This window comes from Cucurbita pepo, chromosome 1 (assembly GCF_057944985.1).
Source record: "Cucurbita pepo subsp. pepo isolate OVF chromosome 1, ASM5794498v1, whole genome shotgun sequence".
In the NCBI taxonomy this organism is placed as follows: domain Eukaryota; kingdom Viridiplantae; phylum Streptophyta; class Magnoliopsida; order Cucurbitales; family Cucurbitaceae; genus Cucurbita; species Cucurbita pepo.
The window spans coordinates 9,550,502-9,578,260 of NC_141798.1; the positions used below are offsets into that span (position 1 = coordinate 9,550,502).

Consider the following 27,759-nt stretch of genomic DNA (forward strand, 5'->3'; position numbering starts at 1 on the left):
CTCGCACGCTCACGCCCATCGCGTTTCTTCTCCCCGACGTGTCCGCGCGGGCCCCGCCGGCCGTTCCGAGCACGTGCGTGCACCCACCCTCGCCTCGATCATGCCCACCCCGCATGCGTTAAATGCAATTTGTGCGCATGGCATGTCGGGTGCGATCATACCAGCACTAATGCACCGGATCCCATCAGAACTCCGCAGTTAAGCGTGCTTGGGCGAGAGTAGTACTAAGTTGGGTGACCACTTGGGAAGTCCTCGTGTTGCACCCCTTTTTTATATTTCTTTTGCTCGTTACTTCAATTTCTCCCCGTTCTTTTCTTCCTTTCTTTACAAATGGCAACCTCCCCCGCTCGCACGCTCACGCCCATCGCGTTTCTTCTCCCCGACGTGTCCGCGCGGGCCCCGCCGGCCGTTCCCAGCACGTGCGTGCACCCACCCTCGCCTCGATCATGCCCACCCCGCATGCGTTAAATGCAATTTGTGCGCATGGCATGTCGGGTGCGATCATACCAGCACTAATGCACCGGATCCCATCAGAACTCCGCAGTTAAGCGTGCTTGGGCGAGAGTAGTACTAAGTTGGGTGACCACTTGGGAAGTCCTCGTGTTGCACCCCTTTTTTATATTTCTTTTGCTCGTTACTTCAATTTCTCCCCGTTCTTTTCTTCCTTTCTTTACAAATGGCAACCTCCCCCGCTCGCACGCTCACGCCCATCGCGTTTCTTCTCCCCGACGTGTCCGCGCGGGCCCCGCCGGCCGTTCCCAGCACGTGCGTGCACCCACCCTCGCCTCGATCATGCCCACCCCGCATGCGTTAAATGCAATTTGTGCGCATGGCATGTCGGGTGCGATCATACCAGCACTAATGCACCGGATCCCATCAGAACTCCGCAGTTAAGCGTGCTTGGGCGAGAGTAGTACTAAGTTGGGTGACCACTTGGGAAGTCCTCGTGTTGCACCCCTTTTTTATATTTCTTTTGCTCGTTACTTCAATTTCTCCCCGTTCTTTTCTTCCTTTCTTTACAAATGGCAACCTCCCCCGCTCGCACGCTCACGCCCATCGCGTTTCTTCTCCCCGACGTGTCCGCGCGGGCCCCGCCGGCCGTTCCGAGCACGTGCGTGCACCCACCCTCGCCTCGATCATGCCCACCCCGCATGCGTTAAATGCAATTTGTGCGCATGGCATGTCGGGTGCGATCATACCAGCACTAATGCACCGGATCCCATCAGAACTCCGCAGTTAAGCGTGCTTGGGCGAGAGTAGTACTAAGTTGGGTGACCACTTGGGAAGTCCTCGTGTTGCACCCCTTTTTTATATTTCTTTTGCTCGTTACTTCAATTTCTCCCCGTTCTTTTCTTCCTTTCTTTACAAATGGCAACCTCCCCCGCTCGCACGCTCACGCCCATCGCGTTTCTTCTCCCCGACGTGTCCGCGCGGGCCCCGCCGGCCGTTCCCAGCACGTGCGTGCACCCACCCTCGCCTCGATCATGCCCACCCCGCATGCGTTAAATGCAATTTGTGCGCATGGCATGTCGGGTGCGATCATACCAGCACTAATGCACCGGATCCCATCAGAACTCCGCAGTTAAGCGTGCTTGGGCGAGAGTAGTACTAAGTTGGGTGACCACTTGGGAAGTCCTCGTGTTGCACCCCTTTTTTATATTTCTTTTGCTCGTTACTTCAATTTCTCCCCGTTCTTTTCTTCCTTTCTTTACAAATGGCAACCTCGCACGCTCACGCCCATCGCGTTTCTTCTCCCCGACGTGTCCGCGCGGGCCCCGCCGGCCGTTCCCAGCACGTGCGTGCACCCACCCTCGCCTCGATCATGCCCACCCCGCATGCGTTAAATGCAATTTGTGCGCATGGCATGTCGGGTGCGATCATACCAGCACTAATGCACCGGATCCCATCAGAACTCCGCAGTTAAGCGTGCTTGGGCGAGAGTAGTACTAAGTTGGGTGACCACTTGGGAAGTCCTCGTGTTGCACCCCTTTTTTATATTTCTTTTGCTCGTTACTTCAATTTCTCCCCGTTCTTTTCTTCCTTTCTTTACAAATGGCAACCTCCCCCGCTCGCACGCTCACGCCCATCGCGTTTCTTCTCCCCGACGTGTCCGCGCGGGCCCCGCCGGCCGTTCCCAGCACGTGCGTGCACCCACCCTCGCCTCGATCATGCCCACCCCGCATGCGTTAAATGCAATTTGTGCGCATGGCATGTCGGGTGCGATCATACCAGCACTAATGCACCGGATCCCATCAGAACTCCGCAGTTAAGCGTGCTTGGGCGAGAGTAGTACTAAGTTGGGTGACCACTTGGGAAGTCCTCGTGTTGCACCCCTTTTTTATATTTCTTTTGCTCGTTACTTCAATTTCTCCCCGTTCTTTTCTTCCTTTCTTTACAAATGGCAACCTCCCCCGCTCGCACGCTCACGCCCATCGCGTTTCTTCTCCCCGACGTGTCCGCGCGGGCCCCGCCGGCCGTTCCCAGCACGTGCGTGCACCCACCCTCGCCTCGATCATGCCCACCCCGCATGCGTTAAATGCAATTTGTGCGCATGGCATGTCGGGTGCGATCATACCAGCACTAATGCACCGGATCCCATCAGAACTCCGCAGTTAAGCGTGCTTGGGCGAGAGTAGTACTAAGTTGGGTGACCACTTGGGAAGTCCTCGTGTTGCACCCCTTTTTTATATTTCTTTTGCTCGTTACTTCAATTTCTCCCCGTTCTTTTCTTCCTTTCTTTACAAATGGCAACCTCCCCCGCTCGCACGCTCACGCCCATCGCGTTTCTTCTCCCCGACGTGTCCGCGCGGGCCCCACCGGCCGTTCCCAGCACGTGCGTGCACCCACCCTCGCCTCGATCATGCCCACCCCGCATGCGTTAAATGCAATTTGTGCGCATGGCATGTCGGGTGCGATCATACCAGCACTAATGCACCGGATCCCATCAGAACTCCGCAGTTAAGCGTGCTTGGGCGAGAGTAGTACTAAGTTGGGTGACCACTTGGGAAGTCCTCGTGTTGCACCCCTTTTTTATATTTCTTTTGCTCGTTACTTCAATTTCTCCCCGTTCTTTTCTTCCTTTCTTTACAAATGGCAACCTCCCCCGCTCGCACGCTCACGCCCATCGCGTTTCTTCTCCCCGACGTGTCCGCGCGGGCCCCGCCGGCCGTTCCCAGCACGTGCGTGCACCCACCCTCGCCTCGATCATGCCCACCCCGCATGCGTTAAATGCAATTTGTGCGCATGGCATGTCGGGTGCGATCATACCAGCACTAATGCACCGGATCCCATCAGAACTCCGCAGTTAAGCGTGCTTGGGCGAGAGTAGTACTAAGTTGGGTGACCACTTGGGAAGTCCTCGTGTTGCACCCCTTTTTTATATTTCTTTTGCTCGTTACTTCAATTTCTCCCCGTTCTTTTCTTCCTTTCTTTACAAATGGCAACCTCCCCCGCTCGCACGCTCACGCCCATCGCGTTTCTTCTCCCCGACGTGTCCGCGCGGGCCCCGCCGGCCGTTCCCAGCACGTGCGTGCACCCACCCTCGCCTCGATCATGCCCACCCCGCATGCGTTAAATGCAATTTGTGCGCATGGCATGTCGGTTGCGATCATACCAGCACTAATGCACCGGATCCCATCAGAACTCCGCAGTTAAGCGTGCTTGGGCGAGAGTAGTACTAAGTTGGGTGACCACTTGGGAAGTCCTCGTGTTGCACCCCTTTTTTATATTTCTTTTGCTCGTTACTTCAATTTCTCCCCGTTCTTTTCTTCCTTTCTTTACAAATGGCAACCTCCCCCGCTCGCACGCTCACGCCCATCGCGTTTCTTCTCCCCGACGTGTCCGCGCGGGCCCCGCCGGCCGTTCCCAGCACGTGCGTGCACCCACCCTCGCCTCGATCATGCCCACCCCGCATGCGTTAAATGCAATTTGTGCGCATGGCATGTCGGGTGCGATCATACCAGCACTAATGCACCGGATCCCATCAGAACTCCGCAGTTAAGCGTGCTTGGGCGAGAGTAGTACTAAGTTGGGTGACCACTTGGGAAGTCCTCGTGTTGCACCCCTTTTTTATATTTCTTTTGCTCGTTACTTCAATTTCTCCCCGTTCTTTTCTTCCTTTCTTTACAAATGGCAACCTCCCCCGCTCGCACGCTCACGCCCATCGCGTTTCTTCTCCCCGACGTGTCCGCGCGGGCCCCGCCGGCCGTTCCCAGCACGTGCGTGCACCCACCCTCGCCTCGATCATGCCCACCCCGCATGCGTTAAATGCAATTTGTGCGCATGGCATGTCGGGTGCGATCATACCAGCACTAATGCACCGGATCCCATCAGAACTCCGCAGTTAAGCGTGCTTGGGCGAGAGTAGTACTAAGTTGGGTGACCACTTGGGAAGTCCTCGTGTTGCACCCGTTTTTTATATTTCTTTTGCTCGTTACTTCAATTTCTCCCCGTTCTTTTCTTCCTTTCTTTACAAATGGCAACCTCCCCCGCTCGCACGCTCACGCCCATCGCGTTTCTTCTCCCCGACGTGTCCGCGCGGGCCCCGCCGGCCGTTCCCAGCACGTGCGTGCACCCACCCTCGCCTCGATCATGCCCACCCCGCATCCGTTAAATGCAATTTGTGCGCATGGCATGTCGGGTGCGATCATACCAGCACTAATGCACCGGATCCCATTAGAACTCCGCAGTTAAGCGTGCTTGGGCGAGAGTAGTACTAAGTTGGGTGACCACTTGGGAAGTCCTCGTGTTGCACCCCTTTTTTATATTTCTTTTGCTCGTTACTTCAATTTCTCCCCGTTCTTTTCTTCCTTTCTTTACAAATGGCAACCTCCCCCGCTCGCACGCTCACGCCCATCGCGTTTCTTCTCCCCGACGTGTCCGCGCGGGCCCCGCCGGCCGTTCCCAGCACGTGCGTGCACCCACCCTCGCCTCGATCATGCCCACCCCGCATGCGTTAAATGCAATTTGTGCGCATGGCATGTCGGGTGCGATCATACCAGCACTAATGCACCGGATCCCATCAGAACTCCGCAGTTAAGCGTGCTTGGGCGAGAGTAGTACTAAGTTGGGTGACCACTTGGGAAGTCCTCGTGTTGCACCCCTTTTTTATATTTCTTTTGCTCGTTACTTCAATTTCTCCCCGTTCTTTTCTTCCTTTCTTTACAAATGGCAACCTCCCCCGCTCGCACGCTCACGCCCATCGCGTTTCTTCTCCCCGACGTGTCCGCGCGGGCCCCGCCGGCCGTTCCCAGCACGTGCGTGCACCCACCCTCGCCTCGATCATGCCCACCCCGCATCCGTTAAATGCAATTTGTGCGCATGGCATGTCGGGTGCGATCATACCAGCACTAATGCACCGGATCCCATCAGAACTCCGCAGTTAAGCGTGCTTGGGCGAGAGTAGTACTAAGTTGGGTGACCACTTGGGAAGTCCTCGTGTTGCACCCCTTTTTTATATTTCTTTTGCTCGTTACTTCAATTTCTCCCCGTTCTTTTCTTCCTTTCTTTACAAATGGCAACCTCCCCCGCTCGCACGCTCACGCCCATCGCGTTTCTTCTCCCCGACGTGTCCGCGCGGGCCCCGCCGGCCGTTCCCAGCACGTGCGTGCACCCACCCTCGCCTCGATCATGCCCACCCCGCATGCGTTAAATGCAATTTGTGCGCATGGCATGTCGGGTGCGATCATACCAGCACTAATGCACCGGATCCCATCAGAACTCCGCAGTTAAGCGTGCTTGGGCGAGAGTAGTACTAAGTTGGGTGACCACTTGGGAAGTCCTCGTGTTGCACCCGTTTTTTATATTTCTTTTGCTCGTTACTTCAATTTCTCCCCGTTCTTTTCTTCCTTTCTTTACAAATGGCAACCTCCCCCGCTCGCACGCTCACGCCCATCGCGTTTCTTCTCCCCGACGTGTCCGCGCGGGCCCCGCCGGCCGTTCCCAGCACGTGCGTGCACCCACCCTCGCCTCGATCATGCCCACCCCGCATGCGTTAAATGCAATTTGTGCGCATGGCATGTCGGGTGCAATCATACCAGCACTAATGCACCGGATCCCATCAGAACTCCGCAGTTAAGCGTGCTTGGGCGAGAGTAGTACTAAGTTGGGTGACCACTTGGGAAGTCCTCGTGTTGCACCCCTTTTTTATATTTCTTTTGCTCGTTACTTCAATTTCTCCCCGTTCTTTTCTTCCTTTCTTTACAAATGGCAACCTCCCCCGCTCGCACGCTCACGCCCATCGCGTTTCTTCTCCCCGACGTGTCCGCGCGGGCCCCGCCGGCCGTTCCCAGCACGTGCGTGCACCCACCCTCGCCTCGATCATGCCCACCCCGCATGCGTTAAATGCAATTTGTGCGCATGGCATGTCGGGTGCGATCATACCAGCACTAATGCACCGGATCCCATCAGAACTCCGCAGTTAAGCGTGCTTGGGCGAGAGTAGTACTAAGTTGGGTGACCACTTGGGAAGTCCTCGTGTTGCACCCCTTTTTTATATTTCTTTTGCTCGTTACTTCAATTTCTCCCCGTTCTTTTCTTCCTTTCTTTACAAATGGCAACCTCCCCCGCTCGCACGCTCACGCCCATCGCGTTTCTTCTCCCCGACGTGTCCGCGCGGGCCCCGCCGGCCGTTCCCAGCACGTGCGTGCACCCACCCTCGCCTCGATCATGCCCACCCCGCATGCGTTAAATGCAATTTGTGCGCATGGCATGTCGGGTGCGATCATACCAGCACTAATGCACCGGATCCCATCAGAACTCCGCAGTTAAGCGTGCTTGGGCGAGAGTAGTACTAAGTTGGGTGACCACTTGGGAAGTCCTCGTGTTGCACCCCTTTTTTATATTTCTTTTGCTCGTTACTTCAATTTCTCCCCGTTCTTTTCTTCCTTTCTTTACAAATGGCAACCTCCCCCGCTCGCACGCTCACGCCCACTGCGTTTCTTCTCCCCGACGTGTCCGCGCGGGCCCCGCCGGCCGTTCCCAGCACGTGCGTGCACCCACCCTCGCCTCGATCATGCCCACCCCGCATGCGTTAAATGCAATTTGTGCGCATGGCATGTCGGGTGCGATCATACCAGCACTAATGCACCGGATCCCATCAGAACTCCGCAGTTAAGCGTGCTTGGGCGAGAGTAGTACTAAGTTGGGTGACCACTTGGGAAGTCCTCGTGTTGCACCCCTTTTTTATATTTCTTTTGCTCGTTACTTCAATTTCTCCCCGTTCTTTTCTTCCTTTCTTTACAAATGGCAACCTCCCCCGCTCGCACGCTCACGCCCATCGCGTTTCTTCTCCCCGACGTGTCCGCGCGGGCCCCGCCGGCCGTTCCCAGCACGTGCGTGCACCCACCCTCGCCTCGATCATGCCCACCCCGCATGCGTTAAATGCAATTTGTGCGCATGGCATGTCGGGTGCGATCATACCAGCACTAATGCACCGGATCCCATCAGAACTCCGCAGTTAAGCGTGCTTGGGCGAGAGTAGTACTAAGTTGGGTGACCACTTGGGAAGTCCTCGTGTTGCACCCCTTTTTTATATTTCTTTTGCTCGTTACTTCAATTTCTCCCCGTTCTTTTCTTCCTTTCTTTACAAATGGCAACCTCCCCCGCTCGCACGCTCACGCCCATCGCGTTTCTTCTCCCCGACGTGTCCGCGCGGGCCCCGCCGGCCGTTCCCAGCACGTGCGTGCACCCACCCTCGCCTCGATCATGCCCACCCCGCATGCGTTAAATGCAATTTGTGCGCATGGCATGTCGGGTGCGATCATACCAGCACTAATGCACCGGATCCCATCAGAACTCCGCAGTTAAGCGTGCTTGGGCGAGAGTAGTACTAAGTTGGGTGACCACTTGGGAAGTCCTCGTGTTGCACCCCTTTTTTATATTTCTTTTGCTCGTTACTTCAATTTCTCCCCGTTCTTTTCTTCCTTTCTTTACAAATGGCAACCTCCCCCGCTCGCACGCTCACGCCCATCGCGTTTCTTCTCCCCGACGTGTCCGCGCGGGCCCCGCCGGCCGTTCCCAGCACGTGCGTGCACCCACCCTCGCCTCGATCATGCCCACCCCGCATGCGTTAAATGCAATTTGTGCGCATGGCATGTCGGGTGCGATCATACCAGCACTAATGCACCGGATCCCATCAGAACTCCGCAGTTAAGCGTGCTTGGGCGAGAGTAGTACTAAGTTGGGTGACCACTTGGGAAGTCCTCGTGTTGCACCCCTTTTTTATATTTCTTTTGCTCGTTACTTCAATTTCTCCCCGTTCTTTTCTTCCTTTCTTTACAAATGGCAACCTCCCCCGCTCGCACGCTCACGCCCATCGCGTTTCTTCTCCCCGACGTGTCCGCGCGGGCCCCGCCGGCCGTTCCCAGCACGTGCGTGCTGTTGGGTTTTATGTCCTAAAACTCATAGTTTGTAAACAAAGATATATTCTATTTTCAATAAAGTTATTATTGATGTTTATTCAGTAATAAATTGTTATTGAATAAAGTGAACTTTACGATCATTAATCTAAATCCAATAAACTAAGAACACTCTGGCTATAGTATGATTACTTGAACTATATGTAGAGACATAAGAGTGGATCAAGTTCAAGTATATAGTCAAAATGATCTATAGTATAAGGATAAGGCTGAGTACCTTATTCTGGGGACACTATGGATGCGGCCCACTTTTGTATATGATATAAACAATGTGATCACTAAATTGTGCATGTGGAGACATGTGAGTGGGGGCGTCCTATGCAATGAGTATTGCATAAGATCGGACCATGAAGAAAACCACTCTCACTTTATAAAGTCGTTTACTGTTGAGACTGATTTTCTTTTCATTCGATAACCTAGGTAACTCGGTTTTAATCCTGAGCTAACCATGAACTCCTATTTATTCGGAATTATCCTTAGATTTGCATGGGTGAGAGTGGCTCTAGTTCGCCGACTCAACAGGCCTCCCATTTCAGGGGTAAGACTGGGTGAATGGCTGGGGACGTGGGGTGCAAGACGGAATTCACTCCTACCCACTTTTAGGGATAGAAGAAAGGTAGTTCCCTTAAGCACTGACTCCAGGTCTTGAACAAGGGGCCCCACCCTCTCATTGGCCTGAGAGGGATTCGGTTTACTGGTTGGACCACAAACCAATTGTTCATTAGAGGATCAGTGAGACATAAGGAACAAGAAATAACTTCAGGGGTAAAACGGTAAATTGACCCAGCTCTAGTTACGAACAACCTGTGAAGGATCGACTTACTAATCATGGTTATATCAGATGGACAGAAATATATCTATAGTGAGGGGAGTGCAACTACTAGGCTATAGTGGAGTGTCCTAGTAGTTAACGAATGTTGGTTAACCAGGTTAATGAGTTTAATCGGTTAATCTTGGATCGTTGGAGCCCATGATCTATAGGTCCATTAGGTCCCTCTGCTAGCTCATATCGGACTAAACCATAGAACAGCGTGACGAGTGAGTTCGAAGTGTTCGAATTCAAATTAGGGAATATGCGTTACATATATACGATATATTTAACCGCAATTTTGTTTTATTTACGAATTAAACGAAAAGAGAGAATCTGAGATATTTAAATAAGATTTAAATATCTTAATCAATTATGTGTCGGAATTGATTGGGATTGGCATTTGAATTAATGTTAAATATTAATTAAATAGTTTAATTAATCATTTAATGTTACTTTAATTTGAAATTCATTATTCAAATTAATTGTTGAATTAATATGAAGAAAGTCAAAATGTTGACTTTCATCAAATGGAAAAATCCATGTTAGTGGAATTTTGAGGTGTCAAAATTTGGTTTAACCAAACTTGCATGTTAGCCAAATAAACCCCACAAGTTTGAGTGGAATTTTGAGTGTCAAAATTTGGTTAACTCAAACATGCATGCTTGCCACATAATCCCAAACATTTGAGTGGAATTTTAAGTGTCAAAATTTGGTGATCTCAAGTTTGCATGAACATGCAAACTTGACTCTTTAAATAGAGTGATCATGATACTTGGATGAGAGGCTTCATCTTGATGAAAAAACCTTGAAACAAACACTCTCTTTCACATATACAAAATCCCTCCCAAGTTTAGTCACTCACCGGATTCCACAATCCCGTTCTAAGGCCGGAGGATAGTGGAGAAGACACTAGTGGTGGTTCGAAACCGGTTCGTGAGGCAAAAGGAGTTTGAACTACAAAAGGTTAGTATTTAAACCCATTAAGTTTTAATACTTATGAACATGCTAGTTATTTACAATAATTGATGTTCTAAAAGTGCCTAAGATCCAAAATGCTTCCGCATGTGTTATATTAACACCAACAATTGGTATCAGAGCAAGTTTTAGGCACTTTATTTACATTAATTTGATCATGGTGGGTACCATTTCATGCATGAAATTTGTGGTTGCTAAAGTGGATGGTTTTGGTTTTGGCATTTTTTTTATGCTTCCATTTGATACAATTATTGTAATAAGCCTAAGGTGTATGGGCTTTAATGAATGAAGAAAGGTCTGTAATTTTTATGGAGTCATTAGAGTCCATTTTAGGTTGTAATTGATCGAAAATGGAAGAGATAAGCAAGTTGAACCGAAGAAGATGGAAGAGGCTGTTCGGGTGTTTTTTCTGTCGTTGGGGACCGATTGAACATTTTTAAGGGTTGGTTTGTCCAGTTCGTGATCCTCGGGAGCGGCTCAAGTTATTTTTAATTATTAATGTAATAATTTAGTTAATTGCTTGCTTTAAAATGCCAAAACCAACCCACTTTAGTGTGTTTAATTAATTATGCATTATGAATGTATGTTTTAATTAAATAGAAAATGTATATGCATAAAGTATGTCATATAGATTTAAAATCCCACCATAGGCTAAGCATGTTTCATGCATTCCAAGTATGTTATAAGTGTTATAATGTATAGTATGCATGTCTTAGGGTTCCATGAGTGATAGATATAAATTGTTATATTATTGCATGGAATGGATGATTATATAAATTGTTATATAAATCATGTTATAGGTTATTTTCAACGTCATAAAATGAGGTAGACGTTAAAATCTATAATAAAGATAAGTGCATGCTCACTAAGGGTTAAGAACCCAGCACGATCAATTTTAACAGTTAAAAAGGGTCGATGTCTAATAAAATTGTGGTTACGAGAAAGCTCACCTGGCACGATCTTGTCTAAGGCTGAAGGTACTTAAGTTGACGGTTTACGGAACACCTACTACCTGGAGATCGGACCAGTACTTGAGCTTAGTTAGCCCAGTTTTATGAGCATGCTTAAGTGATGTAAGATTTAGAAAAATCACCTAGACTTAAGTTATATTTAATTACCGGAATATACTTAAGTAATGAGTATACCCAATCGTCTAAAATACTTAGTGGGAGGAAAAAGGTGTATAAGATACATCGTTTTCTCTTCACGCTCTCTGTAAAATTCACACAGTGAGATTCATGCTCGGCCTCGTGTCGCCCTGGGAGCGTCCTCCATTCGGAAGGTATTTGCATGAGTCAATAACAAGGTGAATTGAGAAAGTATTTATAGTAAGTGGGAGAAGGAAGTCAACACGTCCTATGGTCTCCACCACTAGGTTGCACCGTGAGATTCCCATGTTCCGCCTGCATGTTGCCCTAGAGCAACTACCCATTCGGAGGGTCGTAACATGGGAGTCGGAACAACGCAAACTCCAGAAATGGATAGGATTTCTTAGGTCCATTCCTAACTTTGGCTTTTTCATTCGATAGCGTTGTTGGGACCGATTTCTGAGGTCTGAAATTGGTGGGTCACACTTGCGAAGAATTACTAAGAGTTAGTATATTCTTGACCAAAATAGCGATAACTAAAACACTATAAGAACAAGAGTTATTTTGGAATTAGTGTTTAAGTCAAGAATGTCTTGGTTTAGTGAATGAGTGATTGACTGCCCCTCGGTAGCAGTTGCTCTAACTCACTAAAGTATCGTTGCAAATTAATAATAATTTGGGTACATTATTACATTTGCTAAAACTGATTGGATTAAACAGGATTAAGTCAAATCACTAATAGAATTTTCTTTATATCACAGCATGACAAACTCAATAGTACAATTACTCGCTTCTGAGAAATTAAACGGCGACAACTACTCAACTTGGAAATCAAACCTAAACACAATACTGGTCATTGATGATTTAAAGTTTGTTTTAACTGAGGAGTGTCCTCCAAACCCAAACTCAAATGCAAATCGAATAGCTCGGGATGCATATGACAGATGGATAAAGGCAAATGATAAAGCCCGAGTGTACATTCTAGCCAGCATATCTGATGTTTTGGCTAAGAAACACGATGTTATGGGTACTGCTAAAGAGATTATGGAATCTCTAAAAGGGATGTTTGGACAACCGTCCTTCTCCCTTAGACATGAAGCCATAAAATACATTTACAACTGCCGTATGAAAGAAGGGACCTCAGTAAGAGAACATGTCCTGGACATGATGGTCCATTTCAATGTGGCAGAAGAAAATGAAGCTGTCATTGATGAGAAGAGTCAAGTCAGTTTTATCATGATGTCTCTTCCGAAGAGCTTCTTCCAGTTCCGCACCAATGTGGTTATGAACAAAATAGAATATAACTTGACTGCTCTTCTCAATGAGCTACAGACTTATCAGTCCCTCTTAACAAACAAGGGACAAACAGGAGAAGCAAATGTTGCTATCTCCAAGAAATTACAACGAGGATCGTCCTCCAAAAATAAGTCTGGACCTTCAACTTCTAAAAGTGTTTTGATGAAAAAGAAGGGAAAAGGGAAAAATAAGATTCCTACTAACCGCAAGAACAAGGTTCAAAAAGCAGATAAAGGAAAATGTTTCCATTGCAACGAAAACGGGCACTGGAAGAGAAACTGCCCAAAATACCTTGCAGAGAAGAAAGCCGAAAAGACACAACAAGGTAAATATGATTTACTCGTTGTAGAAATGTGTTTAGTAGAGTATGACAACTCAACTTGGATACTAGATTCAGGGGCGACTAATCATATTTGTTCTTTTTACCAGGAAACTAGCTCCTGGAGAATGCTTGCGGATGGCGAGATAACACTCAGGGTTGGAACAGGAGAGGTTGTCTCAGCAAGATCAGTAGGAAATTTAAAGTTGTTTTTTGGAGATAGATTCATTATATTAGATAATGTACTTTTTGTTCCTGGAATGAAAAGAAATCTAATATCCATCTCTTGTTTATTAGAACAGTTGTATAAAGTATCTTTTGAAATCAATGAAGTGTTCATTTGCAAAAGAGGTATTCATATTTGTTCTACAAAACTAGAAAACAACTTATATATGTTAAAACCGAGCAAAACAAAAGCTATTTTAAATACTGAGATGTTTAAAACAGCTGAAACTCAAAATAAACGACAAAAGATTTCTCCTAATACCTATCTTTGGCACTTAAGACTAGGTCACATTAATCTCAATAGGATTGAGAGATTGGTTAAAAGAGGACTTCTAAATAAGTTAGAAGACAATTCTTTACCTCCATGTGAGTCTTGTCTTGAGGGTAAAATGACTAAACGATCATTTTGCGGAAAAGGTTATAGAGCCAAAGAAACCTTAGAACTCGTGCATACAGATCTCTGTGGTCCAATGAATGTCAAAGCACGAGGAGGGTATGAATATTTCATCAGTTTTATTGATGATTATTCAAGGTATGGCTATCTTTACCTAATGCATCACAAGTCTGAAGCTCTTGAAAAATTCAGAGACTATAAGATTGAGGTTGAGAATCTATTAGGTAAAACTATTAAAACACTTCGATCAGATCGAGGAGGAGAGTACATGGATTTAAGATTTCAGGACTATATGATAGAACATGGAATAAGGTCTCAACTCTCAGCCCCTGGTATGCCTCAACAAAATGGTGTATCAGAAAGGAGAAATAGAACTCTATTAGACATGGTTCGGTCTATGATGAGTTTCGCTCAATTACCTGATTCGTTTTGGGGATATGCAGTGGAGACTGCTACATACATTTTGAACATGGTTCCTACTAAGAGTGTTTCAGAAACACCTTATGAGTTATGGAAAGGGCGTAAAGGTAGTTTACGTCACTTCAGAATTTGGGGATGTCCAGCACATGTGTTGTTGCAAAATCCCAAGAAATTAGAACGTCGTTCAAAATTATGCCTATTTGTAGGATACCCCAAAGAGACGAAAGGTGGTTTGTTTTATGATCCTCAAGAAAATAGAGTGTTTGTATCAACGAACGCTATATTCTTAGAGGAAGACCACGTAAGAAATCATCAACCTCGTAGCAAACTAGTATTAAGTGAGATTTCTAAAGAAGCTACTGATAAAACAACAAGAGTTGTTGATCAAGCTGGTCCTTCAACCAGAGTTGTTGATGGAGCTGACACTTCTGGTCAATCACATCCTTCTCAAAAGTTGAGAATGCCTCGACGTAGTGGGAGGGTTATAACTCAACCCGATCGTTACTTGGGTTTGATAGAAACTCAAGTCATCATACCTGATGATGGCGTTGAGGATCCATTGTCCTATAAACAGGCAATGAATGATGTAGATAGAGATCAGTGGATTAAAGCCATGAATCTTGAAATGGAGTCAATGTACTTCAATTCAGTCTGGGAACTTGTAGATCAACCAGATGGGGTAAAACCTATTGGTTGCAAATGGATCTATAAGAGGAAACGAGACCAAACCGGTAAGGTACAGACCTTTAAAGCACGACTAGTAGCAAAGGGTTATACCCAAAGAGAGGGGGTGGACTATGAAGAAACCTTCTCACCTGTTGCTATGCTTAAATCAATTAGAATACTCTTGTCTATTGCCACATTTTATGATTATGAAATTTGGCAAATGGATGTTAAGACAGCTTTTCTAAACGGCGATCTTGAAGAGAGTATCTATATGGCTCAACCAGAGGGGTTCATTGAACAGGATCACGAGCAAAGGGTTTGCAAGCTTAAAAGATCCATTTATGGGTTGAAGCAAGCATCTCGATCCTGGAACATAAAGTTTGATACTGCGATCAAATCTTATGGCTTTAAACAGAATGTTGACGAACCTTGTGTTTATAAAAGGATAGTCAACTCTACAGTAGCTTTCCTGGTGTTGTACGTTGACGATATCCTACTCATTGGAAATGATGTGGGAATTCTGACTGACATTAAGCATTGGCTGGCGACACAATTCCAAATGAAAGATTTGGGAGAGGCTCAGTTTGTTCTTGGAATCCAAATTGTTCGGAATCGCAAGAACAAAACACTGGCATTGTCTCAAGCATCGTACATCGACAAAATGTTGATTCGATATAAGATGCAGGACTCCAACAAAGGATTATTACCTTTCAGGCATGGAGTTCATTTGTCGAAGGAACAAAGTCCTAAGACACCTCAAGAAGTTGAGGATATGAAACACATTCCCTATGCATCAGCAGTCGGTAGTCTGATGTATACCATGCTATGTACCCGACCCGACATATGCTATGCTGTGGGAATTGTCAGCAGATATCAGTCCAATCCGGGACGTGCTCATTGGACTGCCGTTAAGAATATCCTCAAGTATCTTAGGAGAACGAGGGACTATATGCTAATGTACGGTGCTAAGGATCTGATCCTTACAGGGTACACTGACTCAGATTTTCAGACCGATGTAGATTCGAGGAAATCGACATCAGGATCTGTCTTCACTCTGAACGGAGGAGCAATAATATGGAGAAGCATAAAGCAAGGTTGCATTGCTGATTCCACCATGGAAGCTGAGTATGTTGCTGCTTGTGAAGCAGCGAAAGAATCTGTATGGCTTAGGAAGTTCTTAACTGATTTGGAAGTCGTTCCAAATATGCATCTTCCCGTCACTCTTTATTGTGATAACAGTGGAGCAGTTGCAAATTCAAAAGAACCAAGAAGCCATAAGCGAGGAAAACATATTGAGCGCAAATATCATCTCATAAGGGAGATTGTGCAACGAGGAGATGTGATCGTCACACAGATAGCTTCAGAACACAACATTGCTGATCCATTTACAAAGCCCCTCACGGCTAAAGTGTTTGAAGGGCACCTAGTGAGTCTAGGACTACGAGTTATGTAATCTAGGGCAAGTGGGAGAAAAGGCATGAGTATGTGATGCCCAAGTTTATTGTATTTCTCTCTACTCAACGTTATAAAACCCCACTAGAGTTTTAGTCCAAGTGGGAGTTTGTTGGGTTTTATGTCCTAAAACTCATAGTTTGTAAACAAAGATATATTCTATTTTCAATAAAGTTATTATTGATGTTTATTCAGTAATAAATTGTTATTGAATAAAGTGAACTTTACGATCATTAATCTAAATCCAATAAACTAAGAACACTCTGGCTATAGTATGATTACTTGAACTATATGTAGAGACATAAGAGTGGATCAAGTTCAAGTATATAGTCAAAATGATCTATAGTATAAGGATAAGGCTGAGTACCTTATTCTGGGGACACTATGGATGCGGCCCACTTTTGTATATGATATAAACAATGTGATCACTAAATTGTGCATGTGGAGACATGTGAGTGGGGGCGTCCTATGCAATGAGTATTGCATAAGATCGGACCATGAAGAAAACCACTCTCACTTTATAAAGTCGTTTACTGTTGAGACTGATTTTCTTTTCATTCGATAACCTAGGTAACTCGGTTTTAATCCTGAGCTAACCATGAACTCCTATTTATTCGGAATTATCCTTAGATTTGCATGGGTGAGAGTGGCTCTAGTTCGCCGACTCAACAGGCCTCCCATTTCAGGGGTAAGACTGGGTGAATGGCTGGGGACGTGGGGTGCAAGACGGAATTCACTCCTACCCACTTTTAGGGATAGAAGAAAGGTAGTTCCCTTAAGCACTGACTCCAGGTCTTGAACAAGGGGCCCCACCCTCTCATTGGCCTGAGAGGGATTCGGTTTACTGGTTGGACCACAAACCAATTGTTCATTAGAGGATCAGTGAGACATAAGGAACAAGAAATAACTTCAGGGGTAAAACGGTAAATTGACCCAGCTCTAGTTACGAACAACCTGTGAAGGATCGACTTACTAATCATGGTTATATCAGATGGACAGAAATATATCTATAGTGAGGGGAGTGCAACTACTAGGCTATAGTGGAGTGTCCTAGTAGTTAACGAATGTTGGTTAACCAGGTTAATGAGTTTAATCGGTTAATCTTGGATCGTTGGAGCCCATGATCTATAGGTCCATTAGGTCCCTCTGCTAGCTCATATCGGACTAAACCATAGAACAGCGTGACGAGTGAGTTCGAAGTGTTCGAATTCAAATTAGGGAATATGCGTTACATATATACGATATATTTAACCGCAATTTTGTTTTATTTACGAATTAAACGAAAAGAGAGAATCTGAGATATTTAAATAAGATTTAAATATCTTAATCAATTATGTGTCGGAATTGATTGGGATTGGCATTTGAATTAATGTTAAATATTAATTAAATAGTTTAATTAATCATTTAATGTTACTTTAATTTGAAATTCATTATTCAAATTAATTGTTGAATTAATATGAAGAAAGTCAAAATGTTGACTTTCATCAAATGGAAAAATCCATGTTAGTGGAATTTTGAGGTGTCAAAATTTGGTTTAACCAAACTTGCATGTTTGCCAAATAAACCCCACAAGTTTGAGTGGAATTTTGAGTGTCAAAATTTGGTTAACTCAAACATGCATGCTTGCCACATAATCTCAAACATTTGAGTGGAATTTTAAGTGTCAAAATTTGGTGATCTCAAGTTTGCATGAACATGCAAACTTGACTCTTTAAATAGAGTGATCATGATACTTGGATGAGAGGCTTCATCTTGATGAAAAAACCTTGAAACAAACACTCTCTTTCACATATACAAAATCCCTCCCAAGTTTAGTCACTCACCGGATTCCACAATCCCGTTCTAAGGCCGGAGGATAGTGGAGAAGACACTAGTGGTGGTTCGAAACCGGTTCGTGAGGCAAAAGGAGTTTGAACTACAAAAGGTTAGTATTTAAACCCATTAAGTTTTAATACTTATGAACATGCTAGTTATTTACAATAATTGATGTTCTAAAAGTGCCTAAGATCCAAAATGCTTCCGCATGTGTTATATTAACACCAACACGTGCACCCACCCTCGCCTCGATCATGCCCACCCCGCATGCGTTAAATGCAATTTGTGCGCATGGCATGTCGGGTGCGATCATACCAGCACTAATGCACCGGATCCCATCAGAACTCCGCAGTTAAGCGTGCTTGGGCGAGAGTAGTACTAAGTTGGGTGACCACTTGGGATGTCCTCGTGTTGCACCCCTTTTTTATATTTCTTTTGCTCGTTACTTCAATTTCTCCCCGTTCTTTTCTTCCTTTCTTTACAAATGGCAACCTCCCCCGCTCGCACGCTCACGCCCATCGCGTTTCTTCTCCCGACGTGTCCGCGCGGGCCCCGCCGGCCGTTCCCAGCACGTGCGTGCACCCACCCTCGCCTCGATCATGCCCACCCCGCATGCGTTAAATGCAATTTGTGCGCATGGCATGTCGGGTGCGATCATACCAGCACTAATGCACCGGATCCCATCAGAACTCCGCAGTTAAGCGTGCTTGGGCGAGAGTAGTACTAAGTTGGGTGACCACTTGGGAAGTCCTCGTGTTGCACCCCTTTTTTATATTTCTTTTGCTCGTTACTTCAATTTCTCCCCGTTCTTTTCTTCCTTTCTTTACAAATGGCAACCTCCCCCGCTCGCACGCTCACGCCCATCGCGTTTCTTCTCCCCGACGTGTCCGCGCGGGCCCCGCCGGCCATTCCCAGCACGTGCGTGCACCCACCCTCGCCTCGATCATGCCCACCCCGCATGCGTTAAATGCAATTTGTGCGCATGGCATGTCGGGTGCGATCATACCAGCACTAATGCACCGGATCCCATCAGAACTCCGCAGTTAAGCGTGCTTGGGCGAGAGTAGTACTAAGTTGGGTGACCACTTGGGAAGTCCTCGTGTTGCACCCCTTTTTTATATTTCTTTTGCTCGTTACTTCAATTTCTCCCCGTTCTTTTCTTCCTTTCTTTACAAATGGCAACCTCCCCCGCTCGCACGCTCACGCCCATCGCGTTTCTTCTCCCCGACGTGTCCGCGCGGGCCCCGCCGGCCGTTCCCAGCACGTGCGTGCACCCACCCTCGCCTCGATCATGCCCACCCCGCATGCGTTAAATGCAATTTGTGCGCATGGCATGTCGGGTGCGATCATACCAGCACTAATGCACCGGATCCCATCAGAACTCTGCAGTTAAGCGTGCTTGGGCGAGAGTAGTACTAAGTTGGGTGACCACTTGGGAAGTCCTCGTGTTGCACCCCTTTTTTATATTTCTTTTGCTCGTTACTTCAATTTCTCCCCGTTCTTTTCTTCCTTTCTTTACAAATGGCAACCTCCCCCGCTCGCACGCTCATGCCCATCGCGTTTCTTCTCCCCGACGTGTCCGCGCGGGCCCCGCCGACCGTTCCCAGCACGTGCGTGCACCCACCCTCGCCTCGATCATGCCCACCCCGCATGCGTTAAATGCAATTTGTGCGCATGGCATGTCGGGTGCGATCATACCAGCACTAATGCACCGGATCCCATCAGAACTCCGCAGTTAAGCGTGCTTGGGCGAGAGTAGTACTAAGTTGGGTGACCACTTGGGAAGTCCTCGTGTTGCACCCCTTTTTTATATTTCTTTTGCTCGTTACTTCAATTTCTCCCCGTTCTTTTCTTCCTTTCTTTACAAATGGCAACCTCCCCCGCTCGCACGCTCATGCCCATCGCGTTTCTTCTCCCCGACGTGTCCGCGCGGGCCCCGCCGACCGTTCCCAGCACGTGCGTGCACCCACCCTCGCCTCGATCATGCCCACCCCGCATGCGTTAAATGCAATTTGTGCGCATGGCATGTCGGGTGCGATCATACCAGCACTAATGCACCGGATCCCATCAGAACTCCGCAGTTAAGCGTGCTTGGGCGAGAGTAGTACTAAGTTGGGTGACCACTTGGGAAGTCCTCGTGTTGCACCCCTTTTTTATATTTCTTTTGCTCGTTACTTCAATTTCTCCCCGTTCTTTTCTTCCTTTCTTTACAAATGGCAACCTCCCCCGCTCGCACGCTCACGCCCATCGCGTTTCTTCTCCCCGACGTGTCCGCGCGGGCCCCGCCGGCCGTTCCCAGCACGTGCGTGCACCCACCCTCGCCTCGATCATGCCCACCCCGCATGCGTTAAATGCAATTTGTGCGCATGGCATGTCGGGTGCGATCATACCAGCACTAATGCACCGGATCCCATCAGAACTCCGCAGTTAAGCGTGCTTGGGCGAGAGTAGTACTAAGTTGGGTGACCACTTGGGAAGTCCTCGTGTTGCACCCCTTTTTTATATTTCTTTTGCTCGTTACTTCAATTTCTCCCCGTTCTTTTCTTCCTTTCTTTACAAATGGCAACCTCCCCCGCTCGCACGCTCACGCCCATCGCGTTTCTTCTCCCCGACGTGTCCGCGCGGGCCCCGCCGGCCGTTCCCAGCACGTGCGTGCACCCACCCTCGCCTCGATCATGCCCACCCCGCATGCGTTAAATGCAATTTGTGCGCATGGCATGTCGGGTGCGATCATACCAGCACTAATGCACCGGATCCCATCAGAACTCCGCAGTTAAGCGTGCTTGGGCGAGAGTAGTACTAAGTTGGGTGACCACTTGGGAAGTCCTCGTGTTGCACCCCTTTTTTATATTTCTTTTGCTCGTTACTTCAATTTCTCCCCGTTCTTTTCTTCCTTTCTTTACAAATGGCAACCTCCCCCGCTCGCACGCTCACGCCCATCGCGTTTCTTCTCCCCGACGTGTCCGCGCGGGCCCCGCCGGCCGTTCCCAGCACGTGCGTGCACCCACCCTCGCCTCGATCATGCCCACCCCGCATGCGTTAAATGCAATTTGTGCGCATGGCATGTTGGGTGCGATCATACCAGCACTAATGCACCGGATCCCATCAGAACTCCGCAGTTAAGCGTGCTTGGGCGAGAGTAGTACTAAGTTGGGTGACCACTTGGGAAGTCCTCGTGTTGCACCCCTTTTTTATATTTCTTTTGCTCGTTACTTCAATTTCTCCCCGTTCTTTTCTTCCTTTCTTTACAAATGGCAACCTCCCCCGCTCGCACGCTCACGCCCATCGCGTTTCTTCTCCCCGACGTGTCCGCGCGGGCCCCACCGGCCGTTCCCAGCACGTGCGTGCACCCACCCTCGCCTCGATCATGCCCACCCCGCATGCGTTAAATGCAATTTGTGCGCATGGCATGTCGGGTGCGATCATACCAGCACTAATGCACCGGATCCCATCAGAACTCCGCAGTTAAGCGTGCTTGGGCGAGAGTAGTACTAAGTTGGGTGACCACTTGGGAAGTCCTCGTGTTGCACCCCTTTTTTATATTTCTTTTGCTCGTTACTTCAATTTCTCCCCGTTCTTTTCTTCCTTTATTTACAAATGGCAACCTCCCCCGCTCGCACGCTCACGCCCATCGCGTTTCTTCTCCCCGACGTGTCCGCGCGGGCCCCGCCGGCCGTTCCCAGCACGTGCGTGCACCCACCCTCGCCTCGATCATGCCCACCCCGCATGCGTTAAATGCAATTTGTGCGCATGGCATGTCGGGTGCGATCATACCAGCACTAATGCACCGGATCCCATCAGAACTCCGCAGTTAAGCGTGCTTGGGCGAGAGTAGTACTAAGTTGGGTGACCACTTGGGAAGTCCTCGTGTTGTACCCCTTTTTTATATTTCTTTTGCTCGTTACTTCAATTTCTCCCCGTTCTTTTCTTCCTTTCTTTACAAATGGCAACCTCCCCCGCTCGCACGCTCACGCCCATCGCGTTTCTTCTCCCCGACGTGTCCGCGCGGGCCCCGCCGGCCGTTCCCAGCACGTGCGTGCACCCACCCTCGCCTCGATCATGCCCACCCCGCATGCGTTAAATGCAATTTGTGCGCATGGCATGTCGGGTGCGATCATACCAGCACTAATGCACCGGATCCCATCAGAACTCCGCAGTTAAGCGTGCTTGGGCGAGAGTAGTACTAAGTTGGGTGACCACTTGGGAAGTCCTCGTGTTGCACCCCTTTTTTATATTTCTTTTGCTCGTTACTTCAATTTCTCCCCGTTCTTTTCTTCCTTTCTTTACAAATGGCAACCTCCCCCGCTCGCACGCTCACGCCCATCGCGTTTCTTCTCCCCGACGTGTCCGCGCGGGCCCCGCCGGCCGTTCCCAGCACGTGCGTGCACCCACCCTCGCCTCGATCATGCCCACCCCGCATGCGTTAAATGCAATTTGTGCGCATGGCATGTCGGGTGCGATCATACCAGCACTAATGCACCGGATCCCATCAGAACTCCGCAGTTAAGCGTGCTTGGGCGAGAGTAGTACTAAGTTGGGTGACCACTTGGGCAGTCCTCGTGTTGCACCCCTTTTTTATATTTCTTTTGCTCGTTACTTCAATTTCTCCCCGTTCTTTTCTTCCTTTCTTTACAAATGGCAACCTCCCCCGCTCGCACGCTCACGCCCATCGCGTTTCTTCTCCCCGACGTGTCCGCGCGGGCCCCGCCGGCCGTTCCCAGCACGTGCGTGCACCCACCCTCGCCTCGATCATGCCCACCCCGCATGCGTTAAATGCAATTTGTGCGCATGGCATGTCGGGTGCGATCATACCAGCACTAATGCACCGGATCCCATCAGAACTCCGCAGTCAAGCGTGCTTGGGCGAGAGTAGTACTAAGTTGGGTGACCACTTGGGAAGTCCTCGTGTTGCACCCCTTTTTTATATTTCTTTTGCTCGTTACTTCAATTTCTCCCCGTTCTTTTCTTCCTTTCTTTACAAATGGCAACCTCCCCCGCTCGCACGCTCACGCCCATCGCGTTTCTTCTCCCCGACGTGTCCGCGCGGGCCCCTCCGGCCGTTCCCAGCACGTGCGTGCACCCACCCTCGCCTCGATCATGCCCACCCCGCATGCGTTAAATGCAATTTGTGCGCATGGCATGTCGGGTGCGATCATACCAGCACTAATGCACCGGATCCCATCAGAACTCTGCAGTTAAGCGTGCTTGGGCGAGAGTAGTACTAAGTTGGGTGACCACTTGGGAAGTCCTCGTGTTGCTCCCCTTTTTTATATTTCTTTTGCTCGTTACTTCAATTTCTCCCCGTTCTTTTCTTCCTTTCTTTACAAATGGCAACCTCCCCCGCTCGCACGCTCACGCCCATCGCGTTTCTTCTCCCCGACGTGTCCGCGCGGGCCCCGCCGGCCGTTCCCAGCACGTGCGTGCACCCACCCTCGCCTCGATCATGCCCACCCCGCATGCGTTAAATGCAATTTGTGCGCATGGCATGTCGGGTGCGATCATACCAGCACTAATGCACCGGATCCCATCAGAACTCCGCAGTTAAGCGTGCTTGGGCGAGAGTAGTACTAAGTTGGGTGACCACTTGGGAAGTCCTCGTGTTGCACCCCTTTTTTATATTTCTTTTGCTCGTTACTTCAATTTCTCCCCGTTCTTTTCTTCCTTTCTTTACAAATGGCAACCTCCCCCGCTCGCACGCTCACGCCCATCGCGTTTCTTCTCCCCGACGTGTCCGCGCGGGCCCCGCCGGCCGTTCCCAGCACGTGCGTGCACCCACCCTCGCCTCGATCATGCCCACCCCGCATGCGTTAAATGCAATTTGTGCGCATGGCATGTCGGGTGCGATCATACCAGCACTAATGCACCGGATCCCATCAGAACTCCGCAGTTAAGCGTGCTTGGGCGAGAGTAGTACTAAGTTGGGTGACCACTTGGGAAGTCCTCGTGTTGCACCCCTTTTTTATATTTCTTTTGCTCGTTACTTCAATTTCTCCCCGTTCTTTTCTTCCTTTCTTTACAAATGGCAACCTCCCCCGCTCGCACGCTCACGCCCATCGCGTTTCTTCTCCCCGACGTGTCCGCGCGGGCCCCACCGGCCGTTCCCAGCACGTGCGTGCACCCACCCTCGCCTCGATCATGCCCACCCCGCATGCGTTAAATGCAATTTGTGCGCATGGCATGTCGGGTGCGATCATACCAGCACTAATGCACCGGATCCCATCAGAACTCCGCAGTTAAGCGTGCTTGGGCGAGAGTAGTACTAAGTTGGGTGACCACTTGGGAAGTCCTCGTGTTGCACCCCTTTTTTATATTTCTTTTGCTCGTTACTTCAATTTCTCCCCGTTCTTTTCTTCCTTTATTTACAAATGGCAACCTCCCCCGCTCGCACGCTCACGCCCATCGCGTTTCTTCTCCCCGACGTGTCCGCGCGGGCCCCGCCGGCCGTTCCCAGCACGTGCGTGCACCCACCCTCGCCTCGATCATGCCCACCCCGCATGCGTTAAATGCAATTTGTGCGCATGGCATGTCGGGTGCGATCATACCAGCACTAATGCACCGGATCCCATCAGAACTCCGCAGTTAAGCGTGCTTGGGCGAGAGTAGTACTAAGTTGGGTGACCACTTGGGAAGTCCTCGTGTTGTACCCCTTTTTTATATTTCTTTTGCTCGTTACTTCAATTTCTCCCCGTTCTTTTCTTCCTTTCTTTACAAATGGCAACCTCCCCCGCTCGCACGCTCACGCCCATCGCGTTTCTTCTCCCCGACGTGTCCGCGCGGGCCCCGCCGGCCGTTCCCAGCACGTGCGTGCACCCACCCTCGCCTCGATCATGCCCACCCCGCATGCGTTAAATGCAATTTGTGCGCATGGCATGTCGGGTGCGATCATACCAGCACTAATGCACCGGATCCCATCAGAACTCCGCAGTTAAGCGTGCTTGGGCGAGAGTAGTACTAAGTTGGGTGACCACTTGGGAAGTCCTCGTGTTGCACCCCTTTTTTATATTTCTTTTGCTCGTTACTTCAATTTCTCCCCGTTCTTTTCTTCCTTTCTTTACAAATGGCAACCTCCCCCGCTCGCACGCTCACGCCCATCGCGTTTCTTCTCCCCGACGTGTCCGCGCGGGCCCCGCCGGCCGTTCCCAGCACGTGCGTGCACCCACCCTCGCCTCGATCATGCCCACCCCGCATGCGTTAAATGCAATTTGTGCGCATGGCATGTCGGGTGCGATCATACCAGCACTAATGCACCGGATCCCATCAGAACTCCGCAGTTAAGCGTGCTTGGGCGAGAGTAGTACTAAGTTGGGTGACCACTTGGGCAGTCCTCGTGTTGCACCCCTTTTTTATATTTCTTTTGCTCGTTACTTCAATTTCTCCCCGTTCTTTTCTTCCTTTCTTTACAAATGGCAACCTCCCCCGCTCGCACGCTCACGCCCATCGCGTTTCTTCTCCCCGACGTGTCCGCGCGGGCCCCGCCGGCCGTTCCCAGCACGTGCGTGCACCCACCCTCGCCTCGATCATGCCCACCCCGCATGCGTTAAATGCAATTTGTGCGCATGGCATGTCGGGTGCGATCATACCAGCACTAATGCACCGGATCCCATCAGAACTCCGCAGTCAAGCGTGCTTGGGCGAGAGTAGTACTAAGTTGGGTGACCACTTGGGAAGTCCTCGTGTTGCACCCCTTTTTTATATTTCTTTTGCTCGTTACTTCAATTTCTCCCCGTTCTTTTCTTCCTTTCTTTACAAATGGCAACCTCCCCCGCTCGCACGCTCACGCCCATCGCGTTTCTTCTCCCCGACGTGTCCGCGCGGGCCCCTCCGGCCGTTCCCAGCACGTGCGTGCACCCACCCTCGCCTCGATCATGCCCACCCCGCATGCGTTAAATGCAATTTGTGCGCATGGCATGTCGGGTGCGATCATACCAGCACTAATGCACCGGATCCCATCAGAACTCTGCAGTTAAGCGTGCTTGGGCGAGAGTAGTACTAAGTTGGGTGACCACTTGGGAAGTCCTCGTGTTGCTCCCCTTTTTTATATTTCTTTTGCTCGTTACTTCAATTTCTCCCCGTTCTTTTCTTCCTTTCTTTACAAATGGCAACCTCCCCCGCTCGCACGCTCACGCCCATCGCGTTTCTTCTCCCCGACGTGTCCGCGCGGGCCCCGCCGGCCGTTCCCAGCACGTGCGTGCACCCACCCTCGCCTCGATCATGCCCACCCCGCATGCGTTAAATGCAATTTGTGTGCATGGCATGTCGGGTGCGATCATACCAGCACTAATGCACCGGATCCCATCAGAACTCCGCAGTTAAGCGTGCTTGGGCGAGAGTAGTACTAAGTTGGGTGACCACTTGGGAAGTCCTCGTGTTGCACCCCTTTTTTATATTTCTTTTGCTCGTTACTTCAATTTCTCCCCGTTCTTTTCTTCCTTTCTTTACAAATGGCAACCTCCCCCGCTCGCACGCTCACGCCCATCGCGTTTCTTCTCCCCGACGTGTCCGCGCGGGCCCCGCCGGCCGTTCCCAGCACGTGCGTGCACCCACCCTCGCCTCGATCATGCCCACCCCGCATGCGTTAAATGCAATTTGTGCGCATGGCATGTCGGGTGCGATCATACCAGCACTAATGCATCGGATCCCATCAGAACTCCGCAGTTAAGCGTGCTTGGGCGAGAGTAGTACTAAGTTGGGTGACCACTTGGGAAGTCCTCGTGTTGCACCCCTTTTTTATATTTCTTTTGCTCGTTACTTCAATTTCTCCCCGTTCTTTTCTTCCTTTCTTTACAAATGGCAACCTCCCCCGCTCGCACGCTCACGCCCATCGCGTTTCTTCTCCCCGACGTGTCCGCGCGGGCCCCGCCGGCCGTTCCCAGCACGTGCGTGCACCCACCCTCGCCTCGATCATGCCCACCCCGCATGCGTTAAATGCAATTTGTGCGCATGGCATGTCGGGTGCGATCATACCAGCACTAATGCACCGGATCCCATCAGAACTCCGCAGTTAAGCGTGCCTGGGCGAGAGTAGTACTAAGTTGGGTGACCACTTGGGAAGTCCTCGTGTTGCACCCCTTTTTTATATTTCTTTTGCTCGTTACTTCAATTTCTCCCCGTTCTTTTCTTCCTTTCTTTACAAATGGCAACCTCCCCCGCTCGCACGCTCACGCCCATCGCGTTTCTTCTCCCCGACGTGTCCGCGCGGGCCCCGCCGGCCGTTCCCAGCACGTGCGTGCACCCACCCTCGCCTCGATCATGCCCACCCCGCATGCGTTAAATGCAATTTGTGCGCATGGCATGTCGGGTGCGATCATACCAGCACTAATGCACCGGATCCCATCAGAACTCCGCAGTTAAGCGTGCTTGGGCGAGAGTAGTACTAAGTTGGGTGACCACTTGGGAAGTCCTTGTGTTGCACCCCTTTTTTATATTTCTTTTGCTCGTTACTTCAATTTCTCCCCGTTCTTTTCTTCCTTTCTTTACAAATGGCAACCTCCCCCGCTCGCACGCTCACGCCCATCGCGTTTCTTCTCCCCGACGTGTCCGCGCGTGCCCCGCCGGCCGTTCCCAGCACGTGCGTGCACCCACCCTCGCCTCGATCATGCCCACCACGCATGCGTTAAATGCAATTTGTGCGCATGGCATGTCGGGTGCGATCATACCAGCACTAATGCACCGGATCCCATCAGAACTCCGCAGTTAAGCGTGCTTGGGCGAGAGTAGTACTAAGTTGGGTGACCACTTGGGAAGTCCTCGTGTTGCACCCCTTTTTAATATTTCTTTTGCTCGTTACTTCAATTTCTCCCCGTTCTTTTCTTCCTTTCTTTACAAATGGCAACCTCCCCCGCTCGCACGCTCACGCCCATCGCGTTTCTTCTCCCCGACGT

General features: G+C 49.5%; 52 non-coding genes across 52 annotated transcripts; all 52 read left to right on the forward strand.

Annotated features, from left to right (window-relative positions):
• The first annotated feature begins 147 nt into the window (after positions 1–147).
• On the forward strand, positions 148–266 carry LOC147794158 (5S ribosomal RNA). Its single transcript, XR_015413734.1, has one exon. It is a non-coding gene; the product is annotated as a 5S ribosomal RNA (ribosomal RNA).
• Positions 267–493: 227 nt separating this feature from the next.
• On the forward strand, positions 494–612 carry LOC147794159 (5S ribosomal RNA). Its single transcript, XR_015413736.1, has one exon. It is a non-coding gene; the product is annotated as a 5S ribosomal RNA (ribosomal RNA).
• Positions 613–839: 227 nt separating this feature from the next.
• On the forward strand, positions 840–958 carry LOC147794160 (5S ribosomal RNA). Its single transcript, XR_015413737.1, has one exon. It is a non-coding gene; the product is annotated as a 5S ribosomal RNA (ribosomal RNA).
• Positions 959–1,185: 227 nt separating this feature from the next.
• LOC147794161 (5S ribosomal RNA) lies at positions 1,186–1,304 on the forward strand. The gene has a single exon (XR_015413738.1). It is a non-coding gene; the product is annotated as a 5S ribosomal RNA (ribosomal RNA).
• Positions 1,305–1,531: 227 nt separating this feature from the next.
• Positions 1,532–1,650, forward strand: LOC147794162 (5S ribosomal RNA). The gene has a single exon (XR_015413739.1). It is a non-coding gene; the product is annotated as a 5S ribosomal RNA (ribosomal RNA).
• A 219-nt stretch (positions 1,651–1,869) lies between these two features.
• On the forward strand, positions 1,870–1,988 carry LOC147794163 (5S ribosomal RNA). The gene has a single exon (XR_015413740.1). It is a non-coding gene; the product is annotated as a 5S ribosomal RNA (ribosomal RNA).
• Positions 1,989–2,215: 227 nt separating this feature from the next.
• Positions 2,216–2,334, forward strand: LOC147794164 (5S ribosomal RNA). Its single transcript, XR_015413749.1, has one exon. It is a non-coding gene; the product is annotated as a 5S ribosomal RNA (ribosomal RNA).
• A 227-nt stretch (positions 2,335–2,561) lies between these two features.
• On the forward strand, positions 2,562–2,680 carry LOC147794165 (5S ribosomal RNA). Its single transcript, XR_015413751.1, has one exon. It is a non-coding gene; the product is annotated as a 5S ribosomal RNA (ribosomal RNA).
• A 227-nt stretch (positions 2,681–2,907) lies between these two features.
• LOC147794166 (5S ribosomal RNA) lies at positions 2,908–3,026 on the forward strand. The gene has a single exon (XR_015413752.1). It is a non-coding gene; the product is annotated as a 5S ribosomal RNA (ribosomal RNA).
• Positions 3,027–3,253: 227 nt separating this feature from the next.
• On the forward strand, positions 3,254–3,372 carry LOC147794167 (5S ribosomal RNA). Its single transcript, XR_015413753.1, has one exon. It is a non-coding gene; the product is annotated as a 5S ribosomal RNA (ribosomal RNA).
• A 227-nt stretch (positions 3,373–3,599) lies between these two features.
• LOC147794168 (5S ribosomal RNA) lies at positions 3,600–3,718 on the forward strand. Its single transcript, XR_015413266.1, has one exon. It is a non-coding gene; the product is annotated as a 5S ribosomal RNA (ribosomal RNA).
• A 227-nt stretch (positions 3,719–3,945) lies between these two features.
• LOC147794169 (5S ribosomal RNA) lies at positions 3,946–4,064 on the forward strand. Its single transcript, XR_015413755.1, has one exon. It is a non-coding gene; the product is annotated as a 5S ribosomal RNA (ribosomal RNA).
• A 227-nt stretch (positions 4,065–4,291) lies between these two features.
• LOC147794170 (5S ribosomal RNA) lies at positions 4,292–4,410 on the forward strand. The gene has a single exon (XR_015413118.1). It is a non-coding gene; the product is annotated as a 5S ribosomal RNA (ribosomal RNA).
• Positions 4,411–4,637: 227 nt separating this feature from the next.
• On the forward strand, positions 4,638–4,756 carry LOC147794171 (5S ribosomal RNA). Its single transcript, XR_015413105.1, has one exon. It is a non-coding gene; the product is annotated as a 5S ribosomal RNA (ribosomal RNA).
• Positions 4,757–4,983: 227 nt separating this feature from the next.
• LOC147794172 (5S ribosomal RNA) lies at positions 4,984–5,102 on the forward strand. Its single transcript, XR_015413757.1, has one exon. It is a non-coding gene; the product is annotated as a 5S ribosomal RNA (ribosomal RNA).
• A 227-nt stretch (positions 5,103–5,329) lies between these two features.
• On the forward strand, positions 5,330–5,448 carry LOC147794173 (5S ribosomal RNA). The gene has a single exon (XR_015413758.1). It is a non-coding gene; the product is annotated as a 5S ribosomal RNA (ribosomal RNA).
• Positions 5,449–5,675: 227 nt separating this feature from the next.
• On the forward strand, positions 5,676–5,794 carry LOC147794174 (5S ribosomal RNA). The gene has a single exon (XR_015413119.1). It is a non-coding gene; the product is annotated as a 5S ribosomal RNA (ribosomal RNA).
• Positions 5,795–6,021: 227 nt separating this feature from the next.
• Positions 6,022–6,140, forward strand: LOC147794175 (5S ribosomal RNA). Its single transcript, XR_015413098.1, has one exon. It is a non-coding gene; the product is annotated as a 5S ribosomal RNA (ribosomal RNA).
• A 227-nt stretch (positions 6,141–6,367) lies between these two features.
• On the forward strand, positions 6,368–6,486 carry LOC147794176 (5S ribosomal RNA). The gene has a single exon (XR_015413759.1). It is a non-coding gene; the product is annotated as a 5S ribosomal RNA (ribosomal RNA).
• A 227-nt stretch (positions 6,487–6,713) lies between these two features.
• On the forward strand, positions 6,714–6,832 carry LOC147794177 (5S ribosomal RNA). Its single transcript, XR_015413760.1, has one exon. It is a non-coding gene; the product is annotated as a 5S ribosomal RNA (ribosomal RNA).
• Positions 6,833–7,059: 227 nt separating this feature from the next.
• On the forward strand, positions 7,060–7,178 carry LOC147794178 (5S ribosomal RNA). Its single transcript, XR_015413761.1, has one exon. It is a non-coding gene; the product is annotated as a 5S ribosomal RNA (ribosomal RNA).
• Positions 7,179–7,405: 227 nt separating this feature from the next.
• LOC147794179 (5S ribosomal RNA) lies at positions 7,406–7,524 on the forward strand. The gene has a single exon (XR_015413762.1). It is a non-coding gene; the product is annotated as a 5S ribosomal RNA (ribosomal RNA).
• A 227-nt stretch (positions 7,525–7,751) lies between these two features.
• On the forward strand, positions 7,752–7,870 carry LOC147794180 (5S ribosomal RNA). The gene has a single exon (XR_015413763.1). It is a non-coding gene; the product is annotated as a 5S ribosomal RNA (ribosomal RNA).
• A 227-nt stretch (positions 7,871–8,097) lies between these two features.
• Positions 8,098–8,216, forward strand: LOC147794181 (5S ribosomal RNA). The gene has a single exon (XR_015413767.1). It is a non-coding gene; the product is annotated as a 5S ribosomal RNA (ribosomal RNA).
• Positions 8,217–18,179: 9,963 nt separating this feature from the next.
• Positions 18,180–18,298, forward strand: LOC147794182 (5S ribosomal RNA). The gene has a single exon (XR_015413354.1). It is a non-coding gene; the product is annotated as a 5S ribosomal RNA (ribosomal RNA).
• Positions 18,299–18,524: 226 nt separating this feature from the next.
• LOC147794183 (5S ribosomal RNA) lies at positions 18,525–18,643 on the forward strand. Its single transcript, XR_015413770.1, has one exon. It is a non-coding gene; the product is annotated as a 5S ribosomal RNA (ribosomal RNA).
• Positions 18,644–18,870: 227 nt separating this feature from the next.
• On the forward strand, positions 18,871–18,989 carry LOC147794184 (5S ribosomal RNA). Its single transcript, XR_015413771.1, has one exon. It is a non-coding gene; the product is annotated as a 5S ribosomal RNA (ribosomal RNA).
• A 227-nt stretch (positions 18,990–19,216) lies between these two features.
• LOC147794185 (5S ribosomal RNA) lies at positions 19,217–19,335 on the forward strand. The gene has a single exon (XR_015413219.1). It is a non-coding gene; the product is annotated as a 5S ribosomal RNA (ribosomal RNA).
• Positions 19,336–19,562: 227 nt separating this feature from the next.
• On the forward strand, positions 19,563–19,681 carry LOC147794186 (5S ribosomal RNA). The gene has a single exon (XR_015413773.1). It is a non-coding gene; the product is annotated as a 5S ribosomal RNA (ribosomal RNA).
• A 227-nt stretch (positions 19,682–19,908) lies between these two features.
• On the forward strand, positions 19,909–20,027 carry LOC147794187 (5S ribosomal RNA). The gene has a single exon (XR_015413774.1). It is a non-coding gene; the product is annotated as a 5S ribosomal RNA (ribosomal RNA).
• Positions 20,028–20,254: 227 nt separating this feature from the next.
• Positions 20,255–20,373, forward strand: LOC147794188 (5S ribosomal RNA). The gene has a single exon (XR_015413775.1). It is a non-coding gene; the product is annotated as a 5S ribosomal RNA (ribosomal RNA).
• A 227-nt stretch (positions 20,374–20,600) lies between these two features.
• LOC147794189 (5S ribosomal RNA) lies at positions 20,601–20,719 on the forward strand. The gene has a single exon (XR_015413776.1). It is a non-coding gene; the product is annotated as a 5S ribosomal RNA (ribosomal RNA).
• A 227-nt stretch (positions 20,720–20,946) lies between these two features.
• On the forward strand, positions 20,947–21,065 carry LOC147794190 (5S ribosomal RNA). The gene has a single exon (XR_015413777.1). It is a non-coding gene; the product is annotated as a 5S ribosomal RNA (ribosomal RNA).
• Positions 21,066–21,292: 227 nt separating this feature from the next.
• LOC147794191 (5S ribosomal RNA) lies at positions 21,293–21,411 on the forward strand. The gene has a single exon (XR_015413778.1). It is a non-coding gene; the product is annotated as a 5S ribosomal RNA (ribosomal RNA).
• A 227-nt stretch (positions 21,412–21,638) lies between these two features.
• LOC147794192 (5S ribosomal RNA) lies at positions 21,639–21,757 on the forward strand. Its single transcript, XR_015413261.1, has one exon. It is a non-coding gene; the product is annotated as a 5S ribosomal RNA (ribosomal RNA).
• A 227-nt stretch (positions 21,758–21,984) lies between these two features.
• On the forward strand, positions 21,985–22,103 carry LOC147794193 (5S ribosomal RNA). The gene has a single exon (XR_015413779.1). It is a non-coding gene; the product is annotated as a 5S ribosomal RNA (ribosomal RNA).
• A 227-nt stretch (positions 22,104–22,330) lies between these two features.
• LOC147794194 (5S ribosomal RNA) lies at positions 22,331–22,449 on the forward strand. The gene has a single exon (XR_015413345.1). It is a non-coding gene; the product is annotated as a 5S ribosomal RNA (ribosomal RNA).
• Positions 22,450–22,676: 227 nt separating this feature from the next.
• On the forward strand, positions 22,677–22,795 carry LOC147794195 (5S ribosomal RNA). The gene has a single exon (XR_015413179.1). It is a non-coding gene; the product is annotated as a 5S ribosomal RNA (ribosomal RNA).
• Positions 22,796–23,022: 227 nt separating this feature from the next.
• Positions 23,023–23,141, forward strand: LOC147794196 (5S ribosomal RNA). Its single transcript, XR_015413387.1, has one exon. It is a non-coding gene; the product is annotated as a 5S ribosomal RNA (ribosomal RNA).
• A 227-nt stretch (positions 23,142–23,368) lies between these two features.
• Positions 23,369–23,487, forward strand: LOC147794197 (5S ribosomal RNA). Its single transcript, XR_015413780.1, has one exon. It is a non-coding gene; the product is annotated as a 5S ribosomal RNA (ribosomal RNA).
• Positions 23,488–23,714: 227 nt separating this feature from the next.
• On the forward strand, positions 23,715–23,833 carry LOC147794198 (5S ribosomal RNA). Its single transcript, XR_015413781.1, has one exon. It is a non-coding gene; the product is annotated as a 5S ribosomal RNA (ribosomal RNA).
• A 227-nt stretch (positions 23,834–24,060) lies between these two features.
• Positions 24,061–24,179, forward strand: LOC147794199 (5S ribosomal RNA). Its single transcript, XR_015413782.1, has one exon. It is a non-coding gene; the product is annotated as a 5S ribosomal RNA (ribosomal RNA).
• Positions 24,180–24,406: 227 nt separating this feature from the next.
• Positions 24,407–24,525, forward strand: LOC147794200 (5S ribosomal RNA). The gene has a single exon (XR_015413263.1). It is a non-coding gene; the product is annotated as a 5S ribosomal RNA (ribosomal RNA).
• A 227-nt stretch (positions 24,526–24,752) lies between these two features.
• On the forward strand, positions 24,753–24,871 carry LOC147794201 (5S ribosomal RNA). The gene has a single exon (XR_015413784.1). It is a non-coding gene; the product is annotated as a 5S ribosomal RNA (ribosomal RNA).
• A 227-nt stretch (positions 24,872–25,098) lies between these two features.
• On the forward strand, positions 25,099–25,217 carry LOC147794202 (5S ribosomal RNA). Its single transcript, XR_015413347.1, has one exon. It is a non-coding gene; the product is annotated as a 5S ribosomal RNA (ribosomal RNA).
• Positions 25,218–25,444: 227 nt separating this feature from the next.
• On the forward strand, positions 25,445–25,563 carry LOC147794203 (5S ribosomal RNA). Its single transcript, XR_015413180.1, has one exon. It is a non-coding gene; the product is annotated as a 5S ribosomal RNA (ribosomal RNA).
• Positions 25,564–25,790: 227 nt separating this feature from the next.
• Positions 25,791–25,909, forward strand: LOC147794204 (5S ribosomal RNA). The gene has a single exon (XR_015413388.1). It is a non-coding gene; the product is annotated as a 5S ribosomal RNA (ribosomal RNA).
• Positions 25,910–26,136: 227 nt separating this feature from the next.
• LOC147794205 (5S ribosomal RNA) lies at positions 26,137–26,255 on the forward strand. Its single transcript, XR_015413785.1, has one exon. It is a non-coding gene; the product is annotated as a 5S ribosomal RNA (ribosomal RNA).
• Positions 26,256–26,482: 227 nt separating this feature from the next.
• LOC147794206 (5S ribosomal RNA) lies at positions 26,483–26,601 on the forward strand. Its single transcript, XR_015413304.1, has one exon. It is a non-coding gene; the product is annotated as a 5S ribosomal RNA (ribosomal RNA).
• A 227-nt stretch (positions 26,602–26,828) lies between these two features.
• On the forward strand, positions 26,829–26,947 carry LOC147794207 (5S ribosomal RNA). The gene has a single exon (XR_015413094.1). It is a non-coding gene; the product is annotated as a 5S ribosomal RNA (ribosomal RNA).
• Positions 26,948–27,174: 227 nt separating this feature from the next.
• LOC147794208 (5S ribosomal RNA) lies at positions 27,175–27,293 on the forward strand. The gene has a single exon (XR_015413117.1). It is a non-coding gene; the product is annotated as a 5S ribosomal RNA (ribosomal RNA).
• Positions 27,294–27,520: 227 nt separating this feature from the next.
• Positions 27,521–27,639, forward strand: LOC147794209 (5S ribosomal RNA). Its single transcript, XR_015413786.1, has one exon. It is a non-coding gene; the product is annotated as a 5S ribosomal RNA (ribosomal RNA).
• The last annotated feature ends 120 nt before the right edge of the window (positions 27,640–27,759 follow it).